The sequence below is a fragment of the Gossypium hirsutum genome, chromosome D07 (assembly GCF_007990345.1).
Source record: "Gossypium hirsutum isolate 1008001.06 chromosome D07, Gossypium_hirsutum_v2.1, whole genome shotgun sequence".
In the NCBI taxonomy this organism is placed as follows: Eukaryota; Viridiplantae; Streptophyta; class Magnoliopsida; order Malvales; family Malvaceae; genus Gossypium; species Gossypium hirsutum.
The window spans coordinates 44,792,942-44,798,150 of record NC_053443.1 but is presented as its reverse complement, the minus strand read 5'-3'; the positions used below and the strand labels follow the sequence as shown (position 1 = coordinate 44,798,150).

Genomic DNA, 5,209 nt, shown 5'->3' with positions numbered 1-5,209 from the left:
TACACCAAAATAGGTTTTTAGCGGCGTTTTTTTTTGCTGTTGACAACGTCACTAACATTTGCGGCGTTTTTAGAAATAAACGCCGCTAAAGGCCATGACTTTTAGCAGCGCTATTATAAAAATGCCGCTAAAAGTCATGACCTTTAGCGACGCTTTTCCCACAAACGCCACTAAAGATCATGACCTTTTGCGGCGCTTCTACCACAAACGCCACTATAAAGAATGACCTTTAGCGACGCTTTTTCACAAACGCCGCTAAAAACATGACTTTTAAAAAAAATTAATTAAATAATATTTATTTCTATCATAAATAATATATTATGTTTTATTTTTGAAATTTAAACTTTAAACTATATAATTTTAAGGATAAAAAATATTAAATTAAAATTTCTATTAAAAATTTAACTTAAAGCTAAATATAAAAATTAATGAATTTAAATTAAGAAAATTAAAACAAGATACATTCTATATTAGAATTACAAAAGAAAATTGTTTACATTCTATATTAGAATTACATAAGTTTTGTGACCACATTTAGTATAGTTCCTTAATCTTAAAGATATTTCAAAAGACAACAATTTCACAAAAAAAGGGTACAATATTTAATATAAGTGCAACAACAAGCACATTGCTTATCATAACCTTCTCCAGGCTCTATACATAGAGAAATGCATGTATCTCATTCTGCCAAATAAATTAGACAATTTGTGGTGAGGAGAAACCAAAAAAAAATCATAAATTGTAAGAACAGATTATGCCTGGACTATATGCTTCTATGCCACCTTAACTAGAAACTATTTCACAGGATTGATTGCCAAATACTCAAGCATACACTTAGACATCAAGTTTTGAACCAAAAAAATTGGAGCCAAGGGAATAGGAACAATAAATCTTCTCATAATCAGCATATGGTGATTTAGGAACAAAAATATATATAGATTTTAAACAACTGAACTGAGGACCCAATATAAAGTCCTCATTAATCATGGATTTCTAAAGAACTTCAAGGAATAAGCATGAAACTAAGATCGACGCATTGTTTATCTTTCCTATGGCTCTAAACATGAAGGGAATAGTAGCAACCATATTAGTTATTGTAAGGCATGGAAATTGAAGCAAGCATAGAAATTGAAGCAAATGAAAAATAGCATCCACATTTACAGGCAAATCAAGAATAACTTATTACTTATAAGGCATGAAAACTGGACAGTTCACATTTTCTTCATATTTGCACATGCATCCTTTTCTTTGTTATTATTATTTCCATGAGCAACCTATTACTTAAGCATTAGGATAACACAGAATTACATACCATGGCCAAGAAGATGAGCCAGATAATCTTCTGGTTTCTTCAGATACGCTTGCAAAAGACAAGGCAATGCCCACCTTAATTCAAGGATATGGACATTCTTAACTGCCTCTAACCTGTAAAGTTTACCAGCTCTCTAGACAGAACCTTCCACCTTAAACTCTAGCTTTCCTTGAGAACCTTGTCTAACGTTAGAAAATAATTCAACAACCCAGTGCTGAAGTACATCCAAAGACTCTGCACCATCAAGAAGTATTATCATGATTATGCTATGAAAGATGTAAACAAATAATTTAGATAACAATTACACCATAATTTTCTTCCAACTGACATATGTACAGTAAGCGCTGAAATTCCTTTAAAAAATTAGAATAAAATTCTTAAGTATGTTTAAGCTTTTCATGGAAAAGTTATAAACTTAAAAAAATTAGTTAAAAAATCAGTTGTCTAAACAAGGTAAAATGGCTATGGAAAATAAAACAAAATTTTGGACAGAAATAGAGGAAAAAAGTGGTAGTGAAAATAAATACCATCCAAGTTAAAAGCACTGTTGCCCTCAGAGACTAGAAAGAGAGAGTAAAACAATGGCCACAAATCTAGAGAATCACAACAAAGTAACTTACCACCACCAATTACCACTAACTTCATCAATTTTCCATGGTAATAATCATTATACAGTTCTAGTATTTGTTTGCATAGATCAATCCCTTTCTCAACAGCATCAACCAGGCTCTTCTTGTTTCCTTCCATTTAAGACAAGGAAAGTTCCCATTTTTCATGCCAGTAGACATAAATGAGTTAAAAGTGAACAAATATCAATTGGATGCAGAAACTAGTAGTTAATGGAATAAGCAGATTACCATGTCAACATTGAATCGTTCAGTCCCAGCCAGAATCTATGGTGCTAGAAACAGATCTGCCTGCAAAGTCAACAGGCCATATTTATGTATTATTCAGAACATTTCAAAATAAATAGTTTCAAATATTTCTTATTCTACAGTACATTAGGAGTGAACTTCTAAAAGGGTTTCATAACAAGCAATAGAAGATGATATTAGCCAAGTCAAACAGAACTTAGATCTATGGCTAACTCATTTCATCTGAAATCCAAAAGCATATATAGTTCAGGGGTAGAATGACATCTAGATGATGCCTGATTTACATTTTCTTAATCACATATTGCTGCAGGAAGCACCCCCTCAAAAAAATAAAAATAAAAATAAAAATAAAAATAAAAATAAAAATAAAAATAAAATCAAACCACATTAATTCAGAGGCATGGAAACTTCATCTCCAGTCGCATATTTTCCAGCATGATCTTTTAACAGCTTCTCAAGCGCTGAAACAAAGAAGCATTAATCAAATCGATATGCTAGATCTATTAGAGGAAACAATAATCCAGATGGCATTTAATCTTAGTAAAAGAGTAAAAGTAGAAAACTATGAGACCCAAGAATAACTTGAAAATTGTAGAACAAAAAAAAAAGAAAAATGAGGAAAATAACATTCTATCTTTACCCTTTGTTTGGTCAGTAGGAAAATGTGAAACAAAAAGAAAATCAACAAAGCAAAACCCAAAACTTTCAACTACTTTTTTCCTACACTTCCCACTTGATTTCACCACACCAGATGAAGGTAAAATTACACCTGAAGTAAACGAAAGCATAGCTTCTTTGTTGCTCCCTCTTGAATTAGGCGACCTCTTCTTGTTCTCCATGAAGAATGGAGAGTTTCCTGTGAACAAATTCCCATTCCCACTTCTCTTACTCTCACCAAAATTCAATATCTGTCCGGATTCAGGTTTCAACAAATGAGAAGAAGAATTCCCATTCCTCACACTGCTACTCTCATCAAAGAAGATGAATCGTCTTTGGTGCCTCCATTTTAGGGGGAAATTTGGGATTTTTTCGTTTTTGGGTTTTAGGAGGGAAATTTGCGGAAAAATCAGGGCCAATTTTTTTTAAGTGAAATGAATTTTGCGACGTTTTTATAAAAAATGCCCACAAAAAATTATTTCATTTGGAATAAAACGACACTGTTTTGTTATATAAAATGGCGCTATTTTTTTTAAAAAAAATTATTTTTTGTGGTATTTTTTTTATAAAAATGTCGCTATTGCTTACCTTTTGCAGCGTATTTCATAAAAACGCCGCAAAAATTATTTCATTTGGATTAAAACGACACTGTTTTGCTATATAAAATGGCGCTATTTTTTTAAAGTAAAATTATTTTTTGTGGCATTTTTTTTATAAAACGCCGCTATTGCTTACCAAAACGCCGCAAAAAATTAATTCATTTGGAATAAAACGACACTGTTTTGCTATGCTAAATTTTTTTTGTCTTCTAAAAATTATTAGTTAAGTAATTTTATAAAAAATTTATTATAACTATTTTTTATAAATTGATTTTTTTTATAAAATAAAAAAACTAAGTACTCTCAAAATAAATATTTTATATTTTAATAAGAAAACAAATGATAAAATGACTGTAAATAATTATTAAGTTAGAATTATCCAACCTAAGCAATCAATCTCTCACATATCGAATTTCTATTAAAGATTGAGACGTTAATCATGATTTTAAATTATTCTTTTCCGATTAATCTCTATTTTATTAGAGATATTTTTTTCTAACTAAAATATAATTACTATTATTTTGCTTTTATTTATTTATTTATCAATAAATAGTTACCTATCCATATCAATCTGTTCTTTTTATTTATTTATTTATCAATGTTTTTTTAAATCTAATATTTAAATATATAAAAAAACACCAATTAATCTAACCCGTAACCCCTATCTCCTAAACCTTATATCAAAAAACATAAACCCTAAACCCCTAACCCCTAACCTCTAACCCCTAACTCCTCTTTTACAATTATATAAGAACTTAATTGATATATAAATTACAAAATACTAATTACTCTAAACCTTAAACCTTAACCCGACCCCGAATTTCTAAACCCTAAATCACTAACTCTTAACCTCTAACCACTAACCCCTAACCCCAAACCCTTAATTACTAACCCCCAAACCCCAACCCCTAACTCCTATACATTATTTAATATAAATTAAAACACACTAATTAATCTAAACCCTAAACCCTAACCTGACATCGAATCCATAAACCTTAAATTAATCCTTAACTCTTAATCTCTAACCCCGAACCCCTACCCCTTAAATCACAACCCTTAAACCAGAATCCCTAATCCATAATCTCTAATTCCATAATCTATAAACCTTAAAATTGTAACTCCTAAACTGGCCTTAAATCTTAAATTAACCATATACCCTAAACCATATACCCTAAAACATATATATTAAACCCTAAACTATAATGATAATTAATTAAATATTTTAAAATAAATACTATCGTATCTTTTAAAATTATATATGAAATTATTTAATATATAAATTAAAAATCAATCAGTCATGTACCCAAAAAATTTTAAAATTATTTTAAATAATAGTATTTTAATTTTTCCATTTTTAACAAATATTTTTCTATGTTTTTTATAAATAAAAAAATTATTTCTACGTGTCATTATTTCAAATTTATCCATTTTTAACAAATATTCAATTAAAAATAAATTGAATTTTAATTAATATAAATAAACAAATTAAATAGTAAATAGACAGATAAAATGTTTTTGCGGCGCTTTTTTAAAAACGCCGCTAATCCCGAGCATTAGCGACGCTTTTCCAAAAACGTCGCTAAAGCTCTGAGCATTAGCGGCGCTTTTTCAAAAATGCGGCTAAAGCCCCGAAAGGTCAAAAAGCGATGTCGTTGGGCTTAGGTTTTTTGCGGCGCTTTTCTAAGAAACGTCGTTAATGCTCGTTTTTAGCGGCGTTTTTCAAAAAGCGCCGCTAATGCTCGATCTTTAGCGGCGTTTTTTGGAAA

At 30.0% G+C, this 5,209-nt stretch overlaps 1 long non-coding RNA gene across 5 annotated transcripts; it reads right to left on the bottom strand.

Moving 5' to 3' along the window:
* Positions 1 to 421: 421 nt before the first annotated feature.
* LOC107954786 (uncharacterized) lies at positions 422 to 3,264 on the bottom strand. 5 transcript variants are annotated; one of them, XR_005916258.1, is made up of 6 exons: positions 2,828 to 3,264; positions 2,571 to 2,648; positions 2,170 to 2,229; positions 1,933 to 2,052; positions 1,313 to 1,546; positions 422 to 684 (listed from the first exon to the last, which is right to left on the bottom strand). It is a non-coding gene; the product is annotated as an uncharacterized lncRNA (long non-coding RNA). The 5 variants fall into 5 exon arrangements; XR_005916259.1 differs by having other exon boundaries at positions 2,574 to 2,648; XR_005916261.1 differs by having other exon boundaries at positions 1,933 to 2,229; positions 2,957 to 3,264.
* Between the last annotated feature and the right edge of the window lie 1,945 nt (positions 3,265 to 5,209).